Source organism: Protopterus annectens, chromosome 5.part1, assembly GCF_019279795.1.
Source record: "Protopterus annectens isolate FY-2018-M chromosome 5.part1, PAN1.0, whole genome shotgun sequence".
In the NCBI taxonomy this organism is placed as follows: Eukaryota; Metazoa; Chordata; order Ceratodontiformes; family Protopteridae; genus Protopterus; species Protopterus annectens.
The window spans coordinates 740762961-740790303 of NC_056736.1; positions in this window are offsets into that span (position 1 = coordinate 740762961).

Genomic DNA, 27343 nt, shown 5'->3' on the forward strand with positions numbered 1-27343 from the left:
CCATTTGGGATGTCCCCCCTGGCAAATAACTGATACAGCTGTGAGGCATGCCAGATGTGGGAGTCGTGATAGCTTCCAGGGCTTCCAGCACACACATCCATGATAATGCCCTGGGCATTGCACATGACCTGGCAGTTGATGGAGGGTTATCCCTTGTGGTTTATGTAGCACCTACCCTGCTCACCGGGTGGTGACTTGATGTGTATGTGTGTGCAGTCTATTGCACCCAGTACCTTTGGATATTCTGCCACACGGTGGAAGAGACGCATATTCCTGGCCAACTCCTCCTGCATTCGAGGAAAGTATATGTGCTCATTGGCATGTGGTAACATGCCATCCAGGAACTGGTGTAGTACCCTGGATGCTGATGCCTGTGAGATCCCCATGATATCCCCAGTTGGTCTTTGAAAGGTACCTGTAGCTAGTATTCTCAGGCTTACACATACCTTCGTATCCACTGGGATGGGTTCCCCTCTGTTTGTTCTGGCTCTGAGGCGTGGCCAGCACAGCTCCACAAGTTGCTGTAGGATGTCCTTGTCCACCCTTTAATGCTCTACTATCATCAGATCATGTAGCCCCTGGTAGGTTACCTTGGGTCTGAACACTCTCCTCCTCATCTGGTGCCTGAGGTGGTCATGTGCATCATCCTCCATACCACCTTCAGTCTCCAACTCATGCTGGTGGATCAAAGCTATGGCAGCCCCTAACATGTACATAATAAAAGTTCCCCATCTGTATACACCTCTGGTGCAGAGTGTATGGGAATACACAAATGTGTGTGAGGTGCTTTCACACTTTATAGTATTGTGCTATGGATGCTGCTGATGTCAGTGGGTGTGTATGAGCTATTCCAGCTGCAGCGTGTCTTAATTATGGGTTTTGCAATGAGTACTGCAAGTGTGGGGTCTTTACTGTGGAGATCTACTTGCCTGCCTTGATTAATCTGTTGCCCTTTAATTCACTTTTAGACCTGGATCCCCTCCCATTATCAGGAATGCATCCACCTGCCGTCTTTCTTGTTTTGTACTTTCCCTACCCAGTCATGGCAAAATGTGCCTTGTAGCTGATATACTGCAAATCGGCTTTGTTCTGCTTTGACACTTTACTGTTTTCTTCACAGTACAGCCCCTCCCCTTTCCTGTTCTGCAGGTAGCTGCTTGCAGCCTTGTTAGCTGTTGTCAATGGCCCACTGTAGGCTCCTAGGTGTTAATTGGTCATTTGTACTCCAATTTCACTGCTGCAGCATTTCCTTATTTCTTTCCTGTATCCTTCCTGTTTCAGCTGCAGTGCATGCCACGCATACCCATTTACTGGGTTTATGCGTGTTTTCATCTCCATTCACATGCATACTCGGTTACCTTGTGTACTCTCAGCTAAACATAGCTATGGCCAATTCGAGACACACCCCTATCCTGCAGCTTTGCCTAGCTAGGGGCAAACCGGTTTAGCAATGCTCCAATGTGCTTACAGCAATGGTGACACACCTCTCTTTTGATGTCATCTTTATCTCAAGGGCACACCTCGGTGTTATAAAGCTACGCTGTGAGGTGCATCCTTACACCAGCGGGGAATCTGCGATTCACTATTACTCCTCTCATTTGCATGGCATTGCCTACTAATTCCTAGCTACTACGCATAACACTGTCACTGCCCCTTAGCAACCCTTGTGCCATAGTATGGTGAAGCATGCCTGCCATTGACTATTATGGGGAAATTGTGATATGCTGTTTCATTGTGGTTTTATTCTATATTTTTATATATTCCTTGCAATCCCCTTTGTGCACCGCTGCCCTGCGCTTCCACGTCGCGATAGTGCAACTATATATATAAAATGTTAATTTTATATTTTGTACATTTTTTTATGCCAATGGCTATATATTTAGCCATTGGCATATATTAACAATATAATACATGTGTTTGGTCAGCTGTCATGGCTCCGATTTTATGTTTGCAAAAAATGTAAACCGTTTTTTGCGGTTTACATTTCTGCATGCTTACACAACGTGTGCACCACTTCCTGAATCACTACATACCTTCATTTGTATGCTACACTGCTGCACATGGGGTAATTAGCGTACAAGGCTCAGGAATTGTGCGGGCGTAGCCTACGCAGGTAGTGCACATGGAAACAGCTCGTACCTGAATCACTCAGCGGCCATATTTGGTGTTAGAACACCAACGCTACGCCTGCACCTGGCGCAAGCTTTATGAAGCCCAGGGGTAGTATTTTTATAAACAAAATAGATGGAAACCAGAGAAAAAGTAAACCAATAATCCATGACAGTCTCCAGCAACAGCAGGGAACCCAATAAAGGCAGTCGCACAATGTAATTCCACTCGGTTTTATTCAACAAAAAACAGGACTGAGCGCTTTCATTTCCTTCCAGGAAACTTTATCAGAATCACAATACCAGTTATGGTGATGGTTTAAATAACAGTCAAAGCCCTCCCATTGGTTGAAAAACTCAATACCAATCAATGAGAAACTTCAGTTAAAGGCACTCAAAATATAACATATGGTTCAAGTTCCAAAACTGATACAAAAAAATACTAGAAAAGAATAAAACACAGATACAAAATTCCAGTGTATATATGTAAGTGTAAATATATATATATATATATATATATATATATATATATATATATATATATATATATATATATATGTATGTATGAATGTAAGTATAAAAAGTATAAAAAGTGTATCTACATACATCGGTGATGTTGTATAATATATTCAAAAGTCATGGCCTGACAAAACACTAGTTCATGTCCCATAGATCTCTTACATGATACATAACTCGAAAGTAGTATTTTTATGGTTAGACTGTGTCTAAGCAAAAATTGGGGAATTATACACATTATAAGGATTATGAATAAACAGATTAAGCAAAAACAAGTTAGACATTAAATACAGTGCAAGAATCCACATCTAACATATACATTGCATATATATAAGAAAGAGTTATTTATACACAGAAGAAGTTTATGGCAAGCAATGAGTTGACTATACAGTAATATATTAGTAAAGAAACAATGACAAAGATGTTTTTGTTGATAGAGTTAAACTGGCTTTGCTAGATGGGTTAGTCAGATCTGAAAGATCCTGAAAATGTAATAACTGTGAAAGAGAGAATGTTGTGCAAAGAAATGTTATAAACGGGAATTTCTTAGAGTAGTAGAATAATCACATACACCTTGGTTTATATGTGTAAAAAGGGGCCACACTGCTAAATGTCGCAATGCTGAGGTTAATTCTGTTGTGAATACTAAACATGCTGAGAAGCTTGTGCATGATGTAGAGCACTGAGTATGATAGGACCTCTACTAGAATGGTTTAAACTGTATTCAGTTACTATGCAACTGCCACATTAAGTGCATTGTCATAATGGATATGAGAAAATTGCAGGGGCTATTAGACTATAGCAGAATTGTTGTACTTGTAAAAGGATAATATATTGGTAGGAAAACAGAAGTCCTTGACAAAAGAGGCTGTCAAAGTATTTTGTATTTATTGGGATAAAAAAGTCATACCCCATTAATCAGGTGCAGATCCAAACTCGTAAGGAGATACTACAGTCTGTAGCAGTGGTATGTACCCAATGCACTATGAGATAAGGAGATACTACAGTCTGTAGCAGTGGTATGTACCCAATGCACTATGAGATAAGGAGATACTACAGTCTGTAGCAGTGGTATGTACCCAATGCACTATGGGATAAGGAGATACTACAGTCTGTAGCAGTGGTATGTACCCAATGCACTATGGGATAAGGAGATACTACAGTCTGTAGCAGTGGTATGTACCCAATGCACTATGAGATAAGGAGATACTACAGTCTGTAGCAGTGGTATGTACCCAATGCACTATGAGATAAGGAGATACTACAGTCTGTAGCAGTGCTATGTACCCAATGCACTATGGGATAAGGAGATACTACAGTCTGTAGCAGTGGTACGTACCCAATGCACTATGGGATAAGGAGATACTACAGTCTGTAGCAGTGGTATGTACCCAATGCACTATGGGATAAGGAGATACTACAGTCTGTAGCAGTGGTATGTACCCAATGCACTATGAGATAAGGAGATACTACAGTCTGTAGCAGTGGTATGTACGCAATGCTGTATGGGATAAGGAGATACTACAGTCTGTAGCAGTGGTATGTACCCAATGCACTATGAGATAAGGAGATACTACAGTCTGTAGCAGTGGTACGTACCCAATGCACTATGGGATAAAGAGATACTACAGTCTGTAGCAGTGCTATGTACCCAATGCACTATGGGATAAGGAGATACTACAGTCTCTAGCAGTGGTATGTACCCAATGCACTATGAGATAAGGAGATACTACAGTCTGTAGCAGTGGTATGTACCCAATGCACTATGAGATAAGGAGATACTACAGTCTGTAGCAGTGGTACGTACCCAATGCACTATGGGATAAAGAGATACTACAGTCTGTAGCAGTGCTATGTACCCAATGCACTATGAGATAAGGAGATACTACAGTCTGTAGCAGTGGTATGTACCCAATGCACTATGGGATAAGGAGATACTACAGTCTGTAGCAGTGGTATGTACCCAATGCACTATGGGATAAGGAGATACTACAGTCTGTAGCAGTGGTATGTACCCAATGCACTATGAGATAAGGAGATACTACAGTCTGTAGCAGTGGTATGTACCCAATGCACTATGGGATAAAGAGATACTACAGTCTGTAGCAGTGGTATGTACCCAATGCACTATGGGATAAAGAGATACTACAATCTGTAGCAGTGCTATGTACCCAATGCACTATGAGATAAAGAGATACTACAGTCTGTAGCAGTGCTATGTACCCAATGCACTATGGGATAAAGAGATACTACAATCTGTAGCAGTGCTATGTACCCAATGCACTATGAGATAAAGAGATACTACAGTCTGTAGCAGTGGTATGTACCCAATGCACTATGGGATAAGGAGATACTACAGTCTGTAGCAGTGCTATGTACCCAATGCTCTATGAGATAAGGAGATACTACAGTCTGTAGCAGTGGTATGTACCCAATGCACTATGAGATAAAGAGATACTACAGTCTGTAGCAGTGGTATGTACACAATGCACTATGGGATAAAGAGATACTACAGTCTGTAGCAGTGCTATGTACCCAATGCACTATGAGATAAGGAGATACTACAGTCTGTAGCAGTGGTATGTACCCAATGCACTATGAGATAAGGAGATACTACAGTCTGTAGCAGTGCTATGTACCCAATGCTCTATGGGATAAGGAGATACTACAGTCTGTAGCAGTGCTATGTACCCAATGCACTATGAGATAAGGAGATACTACAGTCTGTAGCAGTGGTATGTACCCAATGCACTATGAGATAAGGAGATACTACAGTCTGTAGCAGTGGTATGTACCCAATGCACTATGAGATAAGGAGATACTACAGTCTGTAGCAGTGGTATGTACCCAATGCACTATGGGATAAAGAGATACTACAGTCTGTAGCAGTGCTATGTACCCAATGCTCTATGGGATAAGGAGATACTACAGTCTGTAGCAGTGGTATGTACCCAATGCACTATGGGATAAAGAGATACTACAGTCTGTAGCAGTGCTATGTACCCAATGCTCTATGGGATAAGGAGATACTACAGTCTGTAGCAGTGGTATGTACCCAATGCACTATGGGATAAAGAGATACTACAGTCTGTAGCAGTGCTATGTACCCAATGCTCTATGGGATAAGGAGATACTACAGTCTGTAGCAGTGGTATGTACCCAATGCACTATGGAATAAAGAGATAGTACAGTGGGGTCTATAGTAAAATCACGAAGAAGCGTTACTTCGAATGCCTTTTCAGCGACACATAAAGAGTAAAGTCTGAAAAAAGCAAAGGCTCAGGCCAGTGATTTTTTTTCCTAGGGAAAAAGTCACTTGGCCTAAGACATAGCATTGCCCTTTACCCCACTGTAGGGCGATCTCAGAGTTTGTATATTTAGCTAGGAGGATGTAGGGGGGGGGGTGAAGCCCCCCACTTAGTTATGTTTTAAATTGTGTGTGTGTGTGTGTGTGTGTGTGTGTGTGTGTGTGTGTGTGTGTGTGTGTGTTTGTGTGTGTGTTTGATCCTAGCGATTTCTTTCCCAGGGAAAGAAATTGCTGTTTTGACCATTCAGTGTGTAGCAGTGGTATATACCCAATACACTATGGGATAACTGGACAGTACTTCCCTTACTTTAACGAGTAGAAGAAATAGTGAGAAGGGAGGTAGCACTTTTGATAAACCATGCTGTCAATTTACAGAGTGGACCTTCAAGATAAACATCTCATAACCACACCTTTGCCATCCCCTGAATCAGAGGAAAAAGATCTACTGCCAGTTGTGAATATTAATATGTTTGGGTCCAGCAACGGTTCCCAAGAGTAGTACTGGAAGTTCTAGGAGAACGAGGACATGGTTGTCCGTACAAGGAAAGGAAAATGCTACAGACCTTCATGAAACTAGGAAGCTGTTACAAGTAGGCAGTAAAGCTACAGTTTGTATAGGGGTCCTTGAGGAGCAGACTGAGATAACAAACAAAGCTCTAAAAAATACATTTCCAGCAAGTATTCTTCAAGCCCTGAGAAGGTCTTATTTAGGAACTCTGATTAAATGAAACGTCAAATGAAAAGGAAAAGCTGGAAGGAGACAGCACATAATGAAGAACCAAGACAGAGCAAGGGTAAGGGAAAGAAGGGGGCATTCAATAGCAGGTTATGGGCAGAAAATCCCATGAGAATTCTAAAATGGCGGATAACAGATTGCAACAATGAGTACTGGGCATTGAAACCTCTGGTGCTGTACTAGAAGGTGAAGCAGCAGACCCCCTAATCTCACAAGAAGCTACTAGAGAAGAAAACCCTCTTCCTAGCTGACCTTCAGGTAAATTGATTAAACTTTAAAAAGGTCATGTGAAAGGGTGATTGCAGTAGAGACACGAAGAACATAATCAGGGTGGTGATGCAGGAACCTACCATAAATATCCCTAATTCTTATTCTTAGCTTGAATCACAGAATTATTTACAATATATAGTAACTAAAGAGAAAGTGAAAAGGTATGTCAGTTGCTGGTATCCAGACTCTTCAGGAATTTAGTCATGAAACTGTCACATAGTCACATACTGAGGGGACACTTTGGTATGGACAAAAACAAGGTCAGGATTTTTGCCATATTTTATTGGCTCACATAATAAAATAAACTGAAAATGAACAATTTTGTGCAGAATGCCAAGACTGATAGAAAACAACTCCAATCCCTAATATTAAACATTATCTTCTCCCCATGCCTATAATAGAGTTATCTTATGATTAATCCAGTAATGGATACCAATATATACCAGTAAATATCCAGAAGCAATCCTGCTCTGAAAGGTCAACACCAAAGCTGTGGTGAGAAAGCTAGTTATACTGCTGTCCAGGATGGGGATACCAAATGAGTTATTTATTGAAATGGGGACCCCACACCATTTATGCCAATGCTTTAAAGTAAAACACCTCAGGATTTCAATATGTCACTTCCTGGCTGACACCCTACTTGTGCATTTCAACTGGGAATTAAAGTCTGTGGTAAGGAAAGTCATTGAGGAAGATGGGAACAATAGGGACAAGTCTAAACACACAGGTGTTAATGGGGTTTAGCCCTTTTACATGCCCATATTGCAGATACTACAGGATATCATCAGACATATGGAAAGAAGAAGAGGAAAAGACCTATTTGAAAGTATACTGTATCCTTTTACTAACCTCCAAGATGGATTAAAAGTAGTAATGCCCATAGTCCAAGAAAATATGGAAAGAGCACAAATCACCCAACAAGAGATTTACAACAGAAATACTATAAACAGAGAGTTCCAAGCCAGGGATAAAATGTTAGTCATAGTTCCCTCTGTGATCAAGTTTTTAGTCAAGTAGCAGACATCCTTTTAGGTCCTACAGAAATAAAATGATATGAGCTACAAAGCCAGACAGGTAGGAATCAGATAACATAAGCAAATATGTCACATGAATGTGTTGAAGTCCTGAAGAGAAGTACAAACAGATCAAGTAAATCTAGTAGTCAAAGTCAGAGAGAACCCAATAAGCAGAAGAAACTAGTGCATACGTATGTTGCAGGTCCTAGTGAATATATTACATCAGAACTGCAGAAACAAAAGGTACAGGAGTTTATATTATAGCATTAATAAATATCTCATAGATGCCTCATAAAACTAATAAAAACTGAATGACTTAGTAACCAACCCACTGGCAAAGGAAAGATTGAAGCTCTACAGCAGTGGTGCACAACGTCCGGCCGGGGGCCATATCCGGCCCTCCATGTAATGCCATCCAGCCCCCAGAGAGTAACCAAAATATTTTTAAAAAAAGTGAAAAAATACTTTGTCTTACTCCAGTCATGCAAACTTTCTAGCATGTGCTTACTTACCTAATTGACTGCAGTTGCAAACACCTCTAATTATAGCCATGGAACTAACTATTCTTTCCTGTTTATAACTTATAGTCTGTAAACTGTAGTAACTTTCTGGAAGAGTTTGTAATAAGTCGTACCTGCACACCAGAATAAAGTTAAATGTAAAGTTGACGTAGAAAACAGGCAATTTCATGACTACTGTCTTAAGTAAAAATGCTAGTCACCTGTACCCAGGGTTGCCAGATGTCCCTATTTGAGCAGGACTGTCCCAGGATCAGCAGCCTGATCCCAAGTCCTGCACTGCATTTTAAAATCCTGTTGAAACAGCCTCCACTTTTTTTTTTTATTGGCCCGTATGCTGGTATATGAGCCAATCAAAAAAAAAAATCGCAAAACGGAGCTACTTCTGTTTAATGCGGAACTACCTGATGACACGGAGCTACTTGTGTTTAATGCAGAATTGTAATGTTCTGCATTAAAGACCTCTTTTTTTTTTTGGTCTTCACTTAGTGTGAAAGACCTTTTTTTTTGTCTACCTGGCCCATCAGAAATCTGGCAACCTAGTCTGTACCTATTGTTAACTAATAACAACTTACTATGTATTCATGTAGTGGCCCTCCCCACAAAAAGATTGTGCACCACTGCCCTATAGGGGCCCCTGAATCTCATAGGAAAGCTTTCTGAGATGAGGTCAAACAATGCTCCAGCTAGAGTTTACAGCAGAGTCCACCACTGAATGGAATAGCTCTATAATTTTTGTTCCCAAACTAGATAGATCCATTAGATTCAATGATAACTTCAGAAAATTTAACACCATTTTTAAGTTCATATTAATTCCATGGCCACAGGGTAGATGAACTGATAGAATGGCTAGGAAGGGCTGGGTTCCTAAACACCCTAGAACTAATAAAAGGTTACTAGCATATCCCCCCAGTGTGAAGAAGCCAAAGAGAAACCTAAACACCCTAGAACTAACAGAAGGTTACTAGCATATCCCCCCGTGTGAAGAAGCCAAAGAGAAACCTAAACACCCTAGAACTAACAGAAGGTTACTAGCATATCCCCCCATGTGAAGAAGCCAAAGAGAAACCTAAACACCCTAGAACTAACAGAAGGTTACTAGCATATCCCCCCGTGTGAAGAAGCCAAAGAGAAACCTAAACACCCTAGAACTAACAAAAGATTACTAGCATATCCCCCCGTGTGAAGAAGCCAAAGAGAAACCTAAACACCCTAGAACTAACAGAAGGTTACTAGCATATACCCCCGTGTAAAGAAGCCAAAGAGAAAGCTGCCTTTTCAGTCTCTGTGGGCTTGTTCTAATATAAAGTCCTACTGATTGACTTTTATGGTGCCCAGCCACCTTCATTCAGTTGTTAGACTGAGTCCTTAATCTACTGAAGGTGCAATTTGACCTTAACTCCAATAAACAGGCAAGACATAAAGTGAATGCCCTTAAGAGAAATCTGTACAACTGAAGTGAAATATCATATATATATTATAAGGAGGAAAATTATAAATCCACAAAAAGCAAAAAGTGGGGCCAGTAAGGCACTAGGCAATGCATCAGACTAAGAAGAAAGTTACAGCCTTTTAAGGCTTGGTAGGTATTACTTTAACCACCACTGCATGCTTTCTTGGTGAACTGACTAGAGATGGATGTTCAGGGAGGTAAAGTGAACCTTGGAGACAGAAGCTGCCTACCAGTGGTTAAATAACATTTTGTCTGAATCTGTATTGGAATCCTCCTGATTTTACAAAACACTTCATAGTTTATATGGATGCATTTCATATGGGCCCGAGTGCTGTATTATCTCAAAGGTTTATTTGTGAGGAACATCCAGTTTGCTACCTGAGAAAGAAATTGACAACTACAAATATTTAGCCATTGAATGAGAATGCTTGGCCATAAAATGGCCACTGGGGTCCTTATAATACTGTTTGCTGGAAAGGTAAATAACCCTTGTCACTGACAGTGATTTGTCAAAGCAAGAAAACAAAAAAAGTCTCTTCTCCAGTCTGGTGCTCCTTCCATGTCTAAGGAAGCACATCATATCCTATTTAAAGGGCCTTATGCTCTCAAGAAAAAAAAAATCCCTTCTCTGATCTGGTATTCCTCCAGGTTCTAACACCCTCTTGCCATACTGTCTCACCATCATATTCATTTCATTTCATTGGGCGGCACAGTGGTGCAGTGGTTAACATTGTCACCTCACAGCAAGAGGTTCTCCGGTTTGATTCTCGGCTGGGGTGCCTTCTGTGTGGAGTTCGCGTGGGTTTCCTCCGGGTACTCCGGTTTCCTCCCACATTCCAAAGACATGCATCTGGAGCATTTCTCCCCAGGCCTCCACTGAAAACAGGCTCTGTGGAACCTAGTCGGACTTTCCCGGTCAACAAATGAAAAATAAAAATAAAATAAATTTCACGAGAAAAATATTAAAAAAAAAGAAGGATCTGGCAATTGTGCCCCCTAACCTCTTGTGCCTAGGGTGCCTGCCCCCTTTATCTCACTCTAGACACATTTCTGGTGACCATATTCACTCTCAATTGATTCACAAGCATATGCCAAGAAATGTTAAACTCATTTGATGGTTCTTGTCCTTAAAGACCCTCAAATTTAAAGGTCAGCATCAGCCCGGAGCCAACCATTGCAACTTGGGTGGACACAGACCATCCCACCAAGCTGGCAGGGGGTCAAATATAACATAGCATGGTAGTTCCTATCAAGAGAGTATATGAAGGGGTGTGCTAATGCACTGAGTCGGTGTTCTCTGTATGTTGTTGTTGTTGTTGTGTCTTTCGGCTTTTTCCGGTTAGAGGTCACCACAGCGGAACTCCAGTCCGCTAATGATTGGTAGTTGATTTTTACATGCCAAGTTACCAGCCCTGACTCACAGCCTTCAACGAAGGTACACCCATTTACGCATGTCTCCACGCAGAAGACGCACTAGCTGAGAATCGAACCGGACAGCGTCTTACTGTGAAGTGACAACACTACCGCAGGTGTTCTCTGTATAACTTATCTATATGGCATTGATACGCCTTTAAGAGAACTTCACAGAGCAATTGACAAATAAGACTTGAGCATTATTTAATGGAAGTAAACCTGAGACTTTATGGTGACTTCATTTTTTTATTCAGCACCTGCGTCATTAAATGTACTATTCAAATATTTATTGGTTAGGCCACAAGTACTGCATTGGTTTACTGAAATCAACCTTGTAGCTCTGCAAAATAAAAATGTTTTTAGAACTAAAACTTGTTGTTGGTTGTCCAGTCTTCCACACTTGGTACATTCCCTTCCACTCCCACATTCCTTAGTTGTAAATTATCTGACTTATGTTTAGATGGCAAGCAGCCACGTTTGTCTGAGTGGCAACAGTATCTTGGTATAGATGCAGGGAGATTATTTTATCTTTATCATATAGGAGAAATTGTGTTACCTTCTGTGTTGAAGGGCCAGTGGACAGAAAATCAGGATTAAGGAAGCTGAAAGATAAGGTGGTCTCTCTGAAGTTACTCCTTACAAAGTATTTCAGTTGATAACTGACAAACAAATTTATTGGTTTGATAATTGAATGGTGTATTCACTATGTGACACTATTGTTCTCCTAAGTTCATTAACAGACTATATGCAGAAGTTAGAAGCTGTGAGAAATGTGGTGTCACAGTTTCTTAGCAACAGCGTACATTATACTCTTGCAATAAAGTCTGTCACAAGAGGGTGGCCATGGTGGTGCAGTGGTTAGCATCGTCGCCTCACATCAAGAGGTTCTCCGGTTCGATCCTTGGCTGGGGTGCCATCTGTGCGGAGTCTGCATGTCCTCTCTGTGGTTGTGTGGGTTTCCTCCAGGTGCTCTGGTTTCATCCCAAAGACATGCTGCAGGTGGATTGGACACTCTAAATTGGCCCTAGGTGTGAGTGCGTGTGTGTGTGTGCCTTCTGTGGAAGGTTGGGCATTGGGCTGGCAACTTGACACTGTAAAACTCCACTGCCAATCATGAGCAGACAGGTGATCTGCTGTGGCGACCCCTAACCGGGAAAAGCCCGAAGAAGAATAAAGTCTATCACAAGGGAAATTATTTGATCTAATGCAGAAGCTGCATTAGGTATGAGTATTGCATTCACCAGAGAATCTTATTTCTCAAAAGTACACCAATATAATGTCACAAAGGACATTAATGACACAACATGATTGCTCCTTCTCAACTTGTTTTCTTTTTGAAAACTTGAAAAAAATGTATTCTATACCAAAGCTTGATGCAAGAACTCAGAAAAATGTGAATCTAGTGTGTTTCTAGTAACAAGGCCAAATGACTGATAGCACCATCTACCATGTAAACTAGTTTTTTGCAGCAACCTAGACTTATTGTTTACTGATATCTTAGGCCGGGGGAGGGTGGAGAGACAGAACTAAAATGGGTAGAGTGGGATATGGCAAAGTTGAGGATTTGTGATTATCCTCTGAATGGTTATTCTTCAATGGATAAATGTACAAACACGATTTGCTGAAAACCACTTTCAGTGAAGAGAATTCCAGGATTTTTTGTTTTAGGGGAGGTAAGCCCCTGCACCCCCCATGTGGTGGGAGACCTCCACACCTCATAAGTTACCAACTACCAACTGTATGGTCGCACAATAGTGGAGAAAGTGAAACAACCCTCTGTTCACTGAAAGTGGCTTTCAGTGATTCAGTGTTTGCACTGCCTTCTATCGAAGCACAATCTTTTGACAAATGTTCACTTTTCCAAGGGTGATGGGCATGACCCCACTTTGTCACAATCTTCTGTCACTTTAAGAGAATTACACACTTATATAGTATAACTGTATATCTTACCACACAAGAATTAATATTAACAATGATGTCTAATTTTCTTTATTCACTTGCTTTGTTACTGAAACACATATATTGTGATGGCATTCCTCAATTTTTGTTTCGTCCCTTTGTTGCTGTTATGGTATCTCTTCCTATGTTTTAATATTACTGGACTACAAATAAAGCATTTTAAGATGAAGAAATGAATTACTGTGACGTTAATATCAATGTTTAGTGAGACTACTTGATTAAAGCTCAGGAAACATTGCAGACTCAGTTACTTTTTAAATTCCATTGTCATCCAATCATTCTGAATTGACTTTAAAGAAAGTATAAACAGTTTATAATGTCAAGGCATCACAGAAAAAAAACCTTAAACTGTTAAGTTTAAAAATGCTGTCTAGCAATTAATGATTTATTTTCTTTACTTTTTGTCCTCTTGAGAAGTACCAACAAGAAAATGAACTTTCAATTAATATAATATGCTGGAACATGCAAAGCTCTTACCTACCTAAAGGGAAAACAAATGTAGATCATTGTAGAAACATTTAACACTGTCTTTACATTTTGTAATATAAAGTGCTATAGCAATAATTGATGATGTGGGTGTTGTATATTGAAGATTTATCCATGGTTGGTATGGTTTAATCATGACGGAGAAGCCCGAGTGATTAAACAAAGCCAGCTGTGGATAAATCTTCAATATATCACACCATGAAGTCAGTTATTGCTATTATACAATGACATTATTTAAGAAAAAATTACTTATTTTTCTTAAATAGTGTCTTTGCATGACTGCTCCGTGGTGTTCTATCACTTTTGTTGGATACCTGCTGCTTTTTTTGATGTACTGCGCATGCATATAGGACTTAGGTTCCCACACGTATGCAGTACATCTGTGGTTTGGAAAGGAGGCAATGGAGAAAGGAAGATCTCCGTTGCTCCTTTTTGTTTTTTTAAAGTAGTTTGAAATTTGGACACTTTAGAGGTACAAGAGAGACAGAATGAACAAAATACAAGGAAGACCAGGTGCATTTCTTTAGTTTTGAATAACGTACCTGATTTTCCTTGTATTTTCTTTGTGCTGTCTCTCTCATACCTGTGTATGGACTGTCCAGACTTCTAATTTTATTATTATTATTATTTTTTTTTTTCATGGTGAAGAAGATTCGAAAAGTTATAGCATATAGTAATGAAAAAAACATATGTGTGACCGGATTTTTTTTCCATTGTTATATGCTCGATTTACAACAGGCACACTGGTTAGGTTGACCAATCAGTGTGCTCATTTTTGAATGTTAATGGCCAGTCACTGTATAGTTTTACATAGTACCTGCACAAAAGGATACAATTAAAATGATTAATAATTATATGTGTGGGTGGTTAGGCCATGGATTCCAGCATTCTGTACTTTAAGGTAATATCATTTTTGTTACATTGGCAACAATATTTTACAAATAGATTATATATCACAAACACAACAAAAGATTTTTATGAGTCTTTTGTAGAAGAAATATTTTACTTTAAAAAATCGACCAGCAACATTTCAAATATATTTAACAATAACATGTGGTACTGCCAGAATGAATATTGATTAGCAGTGTTGATTAAGGTAACTTACAGAGTTTTTTTTAATGTCATTGTACATTAAAACTTGAAATACTAAAGGAAGAATTTATAAAAATGTTAAATTTAAACTATAATGCTTTTAATAAGCACTCTGAATGACTACCATTGTTGGGCGGCCACGGTGGTGCAGTGGTTAGCATTACTGCCTCCTGGCAAGAAGTTCTCTGGTTCGATACTTAGCTGGGGTGCCTTCTGTGCAGAGTCTGCATATCCTCCCTGTGGTCACGTGGGTTTCCTCCAGGTACTCCGGTTTCCTCCCACATCCTAAAGACATGCTACAGGTGGATTGGACACTCTAAAATTGGCCCTAGCTGTGAGTTTGTATGCGTGTGCCTCCTATGGAAGGTTGGGCACCGGGCTGGCAACTCGACACTGAAAAACTCCACTGCCAATCATAAGTGGACAGGTGACCTCTAACTGGGAAAAGCCAAAAGAAGAATGACTGTCATTGTTGTTATAACTTATGCATCTGTATACACAATGAGTAGTTTACAATTACAGTTGCTTTTCATAGGTTTTGGAATCCTGCTTGTTGGGAACATTACTTTTTATGTATTGGCTAATTCAACATAGATATTTAGAATTAATCATTCTGTTTTAGTTTTTTTTTTTTGCAGTCTTTTATGTACCTCTAAAAGTTGATATGAAGCCATACATATTTTCATTTTTCTCAGTTTTGTCTGAGGCAATTTAACCAGCAAAGCTTTAATCTACTAACGTGGCAGTCAGGTACAGCAGAAACAAAAGTTTGCTTGTACATTGTATTATTTTGCCTGCATTATGGTACCAGAAACATTTTTATAACATTTACAGCAGAGTTGCACCCAATTTAGCATAACTGTTATACTTCTGAGATTTCTATCTGTATAATGACAATAGTTTTCCATTGATGTTTTTACTGACTCGCACAGTTGCAGTTTTATGGAATATGTCAACAGTTATTTTGCAACATTTAGTGAAGCAGTCAAGAACTCTTACAGCTCTTGAGGAAAATAACAGCATAAAGAAACAGCAATATTTTTAACCTGTTTAATGTCTTTCCTGTCTTTGGCAAATTAATGATCTCTGACAGAAGGCTGATAAAGTCCTTTCTTTGCCACCAGAATTGCTGCCTGCAGTGAAATCTACAAACACGTGGCTATTTATTTATTTATTTATTTATTTATTCATTCATTTCTGTAACAATTTTTATTGTTGGGATTAGTCCTACTAAGCCTATGGAATATTTTCAGGTGAGACCCGAGGTTGTATGTATACAGACTGGGAAGTTACTATTCTTTTTGGTAAGTTCCATGGAATTTCTAAAATCCTTCTGCGCTACTACCAGTGCAGGTTGATGGGACTCTGGTTTAACATTTCATCTGAAGGATCAGCATACAGCACCCCCAAAATGATGCTCTGCAGTGTCAGTGCTGGGGCATTAATCCAAGTAGCTGGTGTGTGGGCAGAACCCATAACCTTCTGATATTCCCACTGTCAGACAATTTCTAAAATCCATCTACGCTACTACCAGTGCAGGCTGATGGGACCCTGGTTTAACATTTCATCTGAAGGATCAGCATACAGCACCCCCAAAATGATGCTCTGCAGTGTCAGTGCTGGGGCATTAATCCAAGTAGCTGGTGTGGGGGCAGAACCCATAACCTTCTAATATTCCCACTGTCAGACAAGAGTGCGCATCCTTTAGAGGTATTGGCACTGCAATCTTTCCCTTGACAAAAAGAGACTGTATTTTTAAAACCCAAACAAATAAGTCAAGTAACGTTAACCTCCTACATGTTGCAGTGCCAATAACTGACCACCAACCAGATCAACTATAGATTGCACTGCAGTAGTAGCTAGACATAAAGGAGGTAGGAGATCTGGAAAAAAATGGTTGTCACAACCAAAAGGATTTCAAACTTGATTGTGTTTGACATAACTTGTGATACCAGTATAATAAATATCTGTATCTAGCTATTTATGTATGTGCATTCCACAACATGCAAGCTTGAGCCCAAACTAGAAACAAATATATTTTAAAAATTGTATGTTATCTTTGTTTTACAAAAAAAATAAGCATGGTTACTGAGAGAAAATACATAATTCTAAAGAAATAGACTGTGGAGATGCATTTTCATATGCTTGTTTGCTTTTCTAAAAAGATCATCATGTACTTTAGAAAATAATATATTATTTAATACTAACACTGTAACTTTTCTTTTTGCAAAAATAGGTGAAACAGTCAATGTTGCTGTCCGAGACCTTGAAAACAGAACTCACATTTGCGCTGAGTTCCTACTCTATTTTTGGAGCATTGCCTGCTTATTAACCATTGGAGAGATGTGTGGAGCATTTCCTTTCTATCTGCATTTAAGAACATCAGTTCTCTCACTTCCACACGTACTTGTATTACAGCTAGCAAGCAGGTTTCCTAGCTGTATTGTGAATGGGAATTCTAATTAAGTAACTTTTCTTATCTTTTTACATGCGTTCATTAGAAAGCTCTACTGTGCCATGCAGAAAGAACTTAAATTTAATTTCTCTTTTGTTTTTATGCCTGGTCTCTAAATCACATTTTATTTGTTTATCCTGCTGATCACGTAGCCAGAGGCAAGATGTCTCTTCTTTGTTTTAAAAAGTGGACAGTATTGATTATGGATTTCAAGTAACATGTCGGTGATGATGTTTTCTAGTTTATTTAGTGTCATTGTCCACATCTTGCCAATGGAGACTTGATATGTTGTGACCATGCATGTGATTTAGCAAAGCTTCTTCTCCATTAATTATTTACGTTCTTCTGGCTGTAAGACATCTAAGAAGAATTGGCAGGCTGCCACATGTCTATTTTCATTTATATTTGATTTTTTCCCCAAATGTTTGTGTGAGAGTGGAGTAGTTTTACAAATAGCTAGCAAAGTGCAGGATTTGGGGCTCAGAAAGATAGAACTCCTAGTTTCGCATCTGCCACAGGGAAACACACAGTAAAACACTTGTAACAACTACTGGAATAGCTGCTTATCCACGGGTAGAATATATGTATTTTATTTTATTATTATTTTGAATTTCTTAGGGGTATAACAGTGAATCTATTTCAGTCTCAGCCTTGGATAAGGGTTGGGAAGGTGGATCTTACTCAGATCAGTTAAGTCAAATTAAAATATATTTTTTTCTTTTTTGTTTTTTTCTCATAATCAAACCCTTGTCCTTCAGTTTCTACTGGCAGTAGCATAAACAAATTCTTGCTAACATCAGTAACAGCTTGCTTCATTTTACAAAAACAAGAACAGTTACTTCTTTCACTCCACTTGGCTGAAGACAGAGCTAATGTAAACAATAGCAGCAATGCACTGCTGAGAAACCTTCTGAGAGCAACTCAGAGTTTTTTGGTGGGTGGTGGCAGACATATGAGCGAGCTGCTGTACAAAAATTCAAGAAGACAATGAAGTCATAGCATGATCATGAATACGTTGCAGTTTGTCAAGTATGTGCTAGGTCGACAGATATTTAGTCGACAGCATACAACTGACTAATCAGATGACTGACGTCTGCGAGATTGCACAATTCCTGGGGTTAGAGAATATGCACTTACCCCATGTTTGTGTGATCACAGAGTTAGTATATATATTTAGCAGGGGGTGTGGGAGGTGAAGGAGGGCTTGCCCCACTGCAAAGAACAATATTCCATTTGTTTTATTTCTTTTGAATTTTGCACACACCAAGGCTGTTTCTTTGCACATGTGCACTGGCATGTTGATGTTTTGGTGTTGATGTTTTGCAATTTGGCATTTGGTATATTTGTGTGTATATATATATATATATATATATATATATGTATATATATATATATATATATATATATATATATATATATATATATATATATATATATATATATATATATATATATATATGTATATGTATATATATATATATATATATATATATATATATATATATATATGGATCTAGGACACTTGCTCGAAAAAGCAAGTGTCCGAATCCATATATACCAATCACAGTTTAACGAAAGCGCTTTAATCGAAAAAGTGCTTCCATTAAACTGTGAAAAAAAAAAACAAGCTGTTTAATCAAAGTCTTACCTCTGGATACGTACCCAGGGAGTGGCGCACTGCAACTGTGGTCCCACTTCACAAAGGCGGTGCCTCCACCGACCCTGGAAATTACCGGCCCATTAGCTTGACAAGCCTTATCTGCAAAGCCATGGAGAGGATCATAATGGACCTCATAAATAAAGACATAGGGAATTTGCAGACTTTGGATCCAACCCAGTTTGGCTTTGTCAAAGGCAGATCATGCCTTTTAAACTTGGTTGACTTTTTCGAAACAGTCACCAAAGCCATTGATGAGGGAAAGGCAGTCCATACAGCCTACCTCGATCTGGCGAAGGCCTTCGATACAATACCCCACTCGGGTATCATTGAAAAACTCATCAGCTTAAATATTAACCCATACATCACAAGATGGGTTGCAAACTGGCTGAGTGACAGACCCCACAGGGTCAGAGTTGCTGGCGCCATGTCAGACTCAAAGCCTGTCACAAGTGGTGTCCCACAGGGCTCAGTCCTGGGCCCACTCTTGTTTGGCATCTACTTCTCCGAAATACAAGCAAACACAGGAGGGTTATGGCTGACAAAGTTTGCAGATGGCTGCAAACTGGGCGCCATAGTAGAAAACACATCTGACACAGATATCCTTCAGAAGGGTCTCACAGAAATGGATAACTGGTGCCAGAGCCATGGCCTAAAGTTAAATGCCAAAAAATGCATAGTCATACCCTTCGGGAAAAACAAGGTTACCCCTAGCTACCAAATAGGTGGCAATCCACTGAGCACAGAAGAAGTTATCAGGGACCTGGGGACCCAGGTTGATAGTAGTCTGTCATTCGACACCCATGTAGCTAAAGTAGTTAGGAAGACCTTCTACATTGCCCACCTTATCATGAAGGGATTCTCATCTAGATCAAGGGAGGTCATTGTCTCCCTCTACTCATCACTCATCAGACCAATGATTGAGTACAATGCCCCATTTGGAATGTATCTGACCCGACACTTGCAGCAGCTGGAGAGGCCACAAAAGTTCCTCACCAAAAGGATAAAGGGTCTCAAAAATCTGTCCTATGCTGCCCGACTGAAAGAACTCCAGCTCTATTCAGTCGCTTACCGCTTGCTCAGAGGTGACCTTTGCCTAACATACAAGGCCATGTCAAACCCAGATTTGATGAATATGCTTCACCTCAAAAAATCTAGATCCATCAGAGCCACAAGGGCCGGAGACTTAAACCTCGACACGGCTATTAATAGGACATGCTGGAGGGATAGATTCATCACCCAAAGACTCCCTATGCTGTGGAACAAAATCCCGGTATATGTGAGGCAGAGCACCTCGCTGGCCTTGTTCAAGAGAAATCTTGACCAATGGATGGGAGATCGCAGATATACCCCAGGGATTACCTCAGTGTCACTGCTCGACAGAGGCACAGCAAAATAATGGGTATAGTTCCCCATACTAAAGGGGTGGCGTAAGCCACAAAACGATGGGCTAGGCTTGTAAATGCCCTCGGGCAGATAGCCTAGTATGAACCTATGAACCTATGAACCTATGAACAAAAAAACCCCACTAATTAAATGTTTTTGCAGGGGGGGGTTGCCCCCTGCACCCCCCTACTTAAATATTCTCACTCCAAGGTCGCACTACAGTGGAGTAAAGGAATATTCCCTTACCCGCACCACAGTGTGACCAGCACACCACTCACACATACCCGAAATTTCTGCTTCGATGAACAGCAATTTCGGGTATGTGTGAGCGCGCATTTGACTTTCGGTGAAAGTTAAATTTGCGCAAGTGTCTGGGTCCCACACACACACACACACACACACACACACACACACACACACACACACACACACATATATATATATATATATATATATATATATATATATATATATTTACTATCAAAATTGCGACTGCCAAAAAAAAAACAAAAAAACATTCAATTCAGTGACTCACAACACTGAAGATGGAACACTAACTAGGTCAGTATGTGGAACATCATGCCGATTATTCAAATTCAGAATTATTTGACATACTGTTTCCCCTGCACCTTTCACAACAGTGACTTAAATTCTGGTTGTCAGCAGAAAGAATGTACTGCACAGCACTGAACTTCATGTTTTTGCTAGGGGGCAAGATCCCACACCCCCTGCAAATGATATATTCTGAGATCGCACTGCAGTGGGGAAAAGTGTAAATTTCCCGATCTGCACTGTACCACAATCTCTAGTAATAAGGTCAACCACATATGTGTGAATGCACAGTGCATTCGCTGAACTGGGGACTCATACACATGAAGGTTCGTCAGCACAGGATTTAGCCAACCGTAATTCGACATCCCGTTGTTGCCGAACCTTCATTCATATATATATATATATATATATATATATATATATATATATATATATATATAAATATATATACATTTTTACAGCAAGCAAATTAACTAAATAGAAAAGTACATACCATATAACCTTTACCTAACTAGCTAAAACCTGGTTTATGCATTTATGCTTACTTTTTCTCTGAAGGTTGTTCAGATAGCAATACATGATTCTGTTGTTTTCTCTGATTTTACATAATTTCAAAAGTTGGTAAACAATACATGCACATGTAATCTAGTTTACCTAGACTGGTGCACACTTCTAGTAAAGTAAATAATATTTTACCACTACGCTGATGAGTCAAAAATGTGGCAAACATCATCTCTTATCAGTCATGCTTAGAAAACATATAGATTCTAACTTATGTCAACTGAACTGACATTCTTTAATATAACATTAAATTGGAAAGACTGTAATAGGTTACAAATGTAGCTCATGCCTCATAGTTGGACAGCAATAGTGCTTCTATCCCATTAAAGATAACCACAAGAACATACAGGTAAGAAATATACCCTTTCAGTTCCATCTGTTAACAGATATAGAGTAAGTCATATATGTCTATGCACAGTATGAATACGAGTGTAACTCACAATAAGCAAAATCAGATTTACTTCCTTATAATTGTCCTTTATAAAGAAAATCAAGCGTGGAAAGCACAAGTCATACAATTCATCAGAAAGAAAAAATGATTATCCACAACCAAATTACAGACACAGTCTTGTCTGTTCTGTTATCATGTATCATCTACCCTAAACCTGTCCTAAGCCAATAAATTCACCTTCATTATTAATTTGTCAAAATCATATAATAGTTATAAATTCACTTAAATAATGCTATAATTTTATTGCTTAAAGTTAACATTTACTGTTTTACAATTTATTCCCATTGGCAATCCACTGTGCTCTAAAACAATAAAATATGGTCCTGAAATAGTATATTAGCAATAAAACTAAATTAAAGACTCTACAAACTATGAAAACTGATCTAATAAAACAATTAATCATCACTCCATCATAGGTATAAAACATTGTCCATCTAAACTACTAAAGTCTTAACAATACTGAAAGGACAAGGACCCCCAACCCATCATAAATATCAGACTATACAATAATATATTTTTGCTTCATAAGATCATAAGATCATACTAGGTTTCTAGCTAATGACCCTAGGGCCCTTACAAGCTTAGTCAAGTTTTAACCTTATTTTAACCTTATTTTCATGCTCAGCACCTATTGCCTGTGTCCAAGTGGAACACAGGTGGAACCCCCGGGGTGAACTTACAGTTGCCCATCCAGTTATCCAGATTGTGTTTGAAGAGGGCCAATAAGGTGCTCTGCTTGACATGAAGTGGGAGTCTGTTCCAGAGATATGGTAAACTCTGGGAAACAAATCTGTCCCTCCAGCAGGTTCTGTTAATGTCACATACCAGGTTAAGGCCTTTAGCATACCAGGTTAAGGCTTTTAGAAAAAATCCATTGAAATTCTATGACTGGGAATCAAGCCTGGGCCATGGCAGTGAGAGCACCAAATCCTAACCACTAGACCACCAACTTCAAATTTATTATAGTGCTTAATTCCTAAGCGATGTACATTTTTCAGAGTGAAACAATGTAACTCATACAAAACATACATAAGAACATACAGTTACAAAATGCAGAATTATTTGCAGTACAATGACTCTAAAAACAATACCAACAAAGAGCTGTCATTTAAATATTACAATACAATCTGTGCCCATAACATACTAGAGTGCAAAATAACATTACACCCAAAACTAAAATATAGCTCTTTGGTCCTGGAAAAAGTCTTAAGCATCTTAAAGTGATATCTGGAAGCATCTTTTAAGATTAAGGCATATCTCTCAGGCTGCTCAGAAACTGGATGAAATCAACAAAGGCTCTGATGAGTCTGCAGAACAAAGTCACAGACTCAGCAGTAGGACAGAGAATAATACAGCAACCTCAATATGAAGTAAGCTGAAATGAAAAGCAGCCCTCAAATTAACTCCACAGACTTGGTTTAAACTGACAGTTAAAGTCCATTGCAGTAAACAAAGCAAAAAAAAACCCACTGTGGAGTGAAAGAACTATTCAGACTATTCATACTGAAATAACATAGAACTCTGTCAAACTGTCATCCGTAGGCAGATATCTGCTACCATATTTGTGCATATCTTCCTGTTTCACTGAGCCAGACAATAACAAAAAATCTCCCATTAAAATTAAACAAACTGTAGTTTGTTATTGTGACCTCATTTTAAATATAAATGACAGGAAAGTACACAATTTTTGGCACTTATTTGTCACCTATTGATTTTTGCAGTCTTTAGTGTAATGTAAACAAGTTCTGCTTGTTTTATTTTGTTTTCCTTGCTGAAACTGAAGTAGTGTGTTTGTACAGACTCCCTATTGAAATGTCAGCCCTCAAAAGTCCAGTTGTTGAAAAGCCCCCCCCCCACCAAAAAAGTCTGAAAACACAGGAGAGAAGTGAATTGCAAAAATCGCTGTTCTCCTTAAAATTTATTTTTGCTGGGGGTGGGGGTATATATATCAATTCTGAGATCTCTATAACTCAGAGAAAAGGGAATTTTGTGAGAAATAGTATCTTGGACTTAATATATATGTAGATCCATTTTTTCAGCCATTCAATTTCCACACTTTGGGACTCGCTTTAGTGGGTCTTGACATATGAGATGGTTAGTGTTTGTACAATCAGCTGACTGAATTCCTTAATTGCTGTGTTACTTCCCTGCCTCAATATTCTGCTTTTCCTTCATTTTAAAAGTTTCTGCTGTTTTTAGTAACATTTAAACACGTTTTGATCAGTTGTTTAATTTTCTTTGCTAGTAATTGAAGTGCTGTGTTGTACAGTCACCTGACTGCATTCATTAAACAATGTATTGTTTCTGTTTGCATTTGCTTAATCTGTTGTTTTCCTTCCGTTTCTGCTCTTTCTAACTTAATAAGTGATACAGTAAAGTTTTAGCCAACGTGGGAGCAGCCTTTGAGATAGTGGTGACTTTTTAGTGAGACAGGATATTTCATATTTTAAGAATGCATTAAACTGTCTCAAGAAGCATAACAAAATAGTTTGCAGACAACAATAGCTGCTGACTATAATGCATGTGCCTTTCTGCTTGCATCCTGCATAGGTTCAAAGATTCTGGCTAGGCTTAAAAAGGCCCTTGTGGTTGTTAGCCTAGTAAACACCTATGAACCTATGTATCTGTCTCTCTTCATACATTTGTTAGCTGGATAAGAACGCTAAATGTAAGTGTCTCTTTTCACGGGTATTTCAGGGCACTGTCTGGTTAAGTGACTTGTTCAGGAACACAGCAGGCAAATTGAAGTAAAAAAAACAAGCCTTGTACCTTGGGTACAGGAAGCGGCTCATTAACAACTTGGGGATTTAATACTCTGTGCCAACTGCCAGACAGACAAAGAGACGAACCATATCTTTCTTTCTCTCCATCTATCTATCTATCTATCTATCTATCTATCTATCTATCTATCTATCTATCTGTGTATCTGCCTTTCTGCCTTAAAAGCTGAGGCCAGCAGTTAAGAACGGTTTATATTTTTATGCGTAGCACAAGGACAAGCAAAACATTTTACTATCTTCAAAGCAGACTGACACTGACGGTACATTACTAAGATGGAGTCAGTACATAGTACAGAAGCTGGGATTATGGCACAGTTGGTACTGTTTATAAATACACTTCATCAGTGTAATCAAACAAGGAATACCCAATGACTAGTTAATGAAAACCATGACAAACATTACTACTCTAGTGCCAGAAAGATTTATGCAATGTTAAACTTTTTTACTTATTTTTTTACTATCTTACCCTGTTTCTTAAATTTTGTATTTTAGTTGTGCATAATTTGTCAATTTCTGTTTTACCATTACTTTAATTCATTGTTACCTATCTGCCTATGTTGCATATACTTTGTGAAACCTATTCATATTGTTATATTTTCCTGTATGCTCATGTATGCTCATGTTATGGAGCTTTTCTCCCTGGGCCTCCACTGAAAATAGGCTCTTAACGGCTCAGTGGACTATCCTGGTAAACAAATGTAAATAAATAAATAAATTGCTATTTTTGGAAAGCTGGCATTGTTGTCTGGAACAGAAAACTTAAAATCTGTTCTTTCATTGGTTTGTTTAAATTCTTACCTCAAGCAGACCTGCAGCTGATAGATGCTGGCACTTTGACTGAAGTTTTATTCCCAGCGAGTCTAACCAGAGCCATGCCAATTAGCAGTCTGTGCTAAAAGCACTTCCTTTTTATTTAAGACCAAGTTAAGTTACTGTAAGCTGCTTCTGCCGTAGTAGAACACCTCCAGCAGTTAGCTGCTGTATTACAAACATACTGATCAGTCTTATAATACCATAAAGATAAGTCTTATTTAACCTAATTTCTACATTATTGGACTTAAAGGAAGGTCAGCCAGATTGTCTTCCCTCAGTTACCCCCCCCCCCCAGCAGCACTTCACAAAATTACATGGAAAATGATCTTATGTTGATCTTGTAAAAAAGTCATTACCTAAGCCTACAAGGTCAAACAAGACTAGGTCTCAGATGAAATTAAGTATGCTGCTACAGCCATAATCAAAAGTTATCAGAAAGAAAATAAAATGACCTAAACCATGTTCACTTAAACACTTCAGTAATAATAATGCAGTGGAGATTGGTAACTCTATAGTAAGGCACACAGACTGGACCCTCATAAGGCTTTACTAAAGCAGGGTGCCAAGATATCTGATGTCTCAATGGCCCTCAAGATCCTTAAAATGAACAAATACAGCTACAGTATGGTGATGGTCCATATGAGTATTAATGACCTAGTATGCAAAACCCTAAGGGAAATACATCATGGACACCGACAATTTGAGACCTATTAACCTGATAATCTATTCTCCTGCTTTATCCACTCTACCCTAAGATTTGTATCTTTTACACCCTCCTAACTCCTCATTACATCCTTTGACCTGTCTTTGTCTCCTTCTACTAGCTCCATCCTCTCTTTTTTTTCTCTCTCTCTTCAGAGCACACTCAAGCAAATCTGCAGTCTGCGGCTACCACTCCACCCATACAGTATAAGAAGGACTCAGTACTGCAAACTAAACAAGGATATACATTTTGAGCCTTAAGAGCAGGGTCAGTCCACCCAGGCATTCTACTTGTATGTTTTATGAGAGTGAAGCTATTACATTAGCAGTATTTCTTAGTAGTTCTCATCTTGCTAATAAAACTGACTGTTGTAGCCTTGTGTCCCCCCCCCACTAGTACAGTAATCCTAGCTGTCCAATGGACAGTATACATTTAATTCACATCCCTGTGACTAAATTAACCATCAAGCAGCCCTCTCAGTGCTTTCTGCCTTAGTCTGTATCACTTGGAGGCCTACCTGTTTATTTGCATCTCTATACATTCCCTTTCATTGCTAATAGGGTTCCATAGGTTTCATGGTTCATTCATTACATAAGCCCTCTGGGCATTGTCTTACATAAGCCTATCGCTTTGCTTTGTGGCTACCCCCCTTTAGTATGGGGAACTATACCCATTATTTTGCTGTGCCTCTGTCGAGCAGTGACACTGAGGTAATCCCTGGGGTATATCTGTATCTCCCTACTCCAATCTGTGCACAAACTGGTTACTAATCAGCAAGTCAATGTGAAGACACACTCCCAACCTTAATAAACTTGCTGACTCTTCTCTCCTTCACTTTACAGGTAGTTTGAATTATTACTTAACCCCTCTGAGGCCTTCACTGATTTCCGCTGATTGCCTCTCTGGTTTCTTTGCATTCCAACTGGTTTACACCCCTTGTGCTATCTCCCTCCCCCAATACAAAGTCTATATTAGACTCCTGCTGAGCATGGAGCCATCTTTAAATTTCTAGTCTCCCACCAAGACACAAGTGCTCTTCAGCAATTACATTCTGCTTGCCAGTAAGCCATTAGACCTCAGGAATTTGTTTAAAGTGTTCAGATTTGTAAAG